The sequence below is a fragment of the Otolemur garnettii genome, unplaced genomic scaffold (assembly GCF_000181295.1).
Source record: "Otolemur garnettii isolate 467f Iridium unplaced genomic scaffold, OtoGar3 scaffold00103, whole genome shotgun sequence".
Lineage (NCBI taxonomy): Eukaryota > Metazoa > Chordata > Mammalia > Primates > Galagidae > Otolemur > Otolemur garnettii.
Genome location: NW_003852498.1, coordinates 6,169,408 through 6,169,643, shown reverse-complemented (window position 1 = coordinate 6,169,643; position 236 = coordinate 6,169,408). Strand labels below are relative to the sequence as shown.

Genomic DNA, 236 nt, shown 5'->3' with positions numbered 1-236 from the left:
GCTTTTGTGTGTTATTGTGTATTTGTGAAGATGTGAAAAACTATCAACACTACCTCTGTGGTATCTTCTCAATGGAATGATACTAATTATTGCTGTTTACTTGTCATTGTTTAAAAACAAAAATCTGACTTGCTGTTATAATGTTCCAATATGCACTTAGCCTTTCAGATTTGAACTTCCTAGGAAGTTTTCAGTTTGTGCTAGCTAAATTAGATGTAGTGTTTCTTTTCTTGCTT

The 236-nt window shown here is 32.2% G+C and overlaps 1 protein-coding gene across 1 annotated transcript in view; it reads left to right on the top strand.

Annotated features, from left to right (window-relative positions):
- PAPSS1 (3'-phosphoadenosine 5'-phosphosulfate synthase 1) overlaps positions 1 to 236 on the top strand; it is a 103,598-nt gene that overhangs the window by 101,715 nt on the left and 1,647 nt on the right. The gene's annotated exons all lie outside the window — the stretch shown is intronic.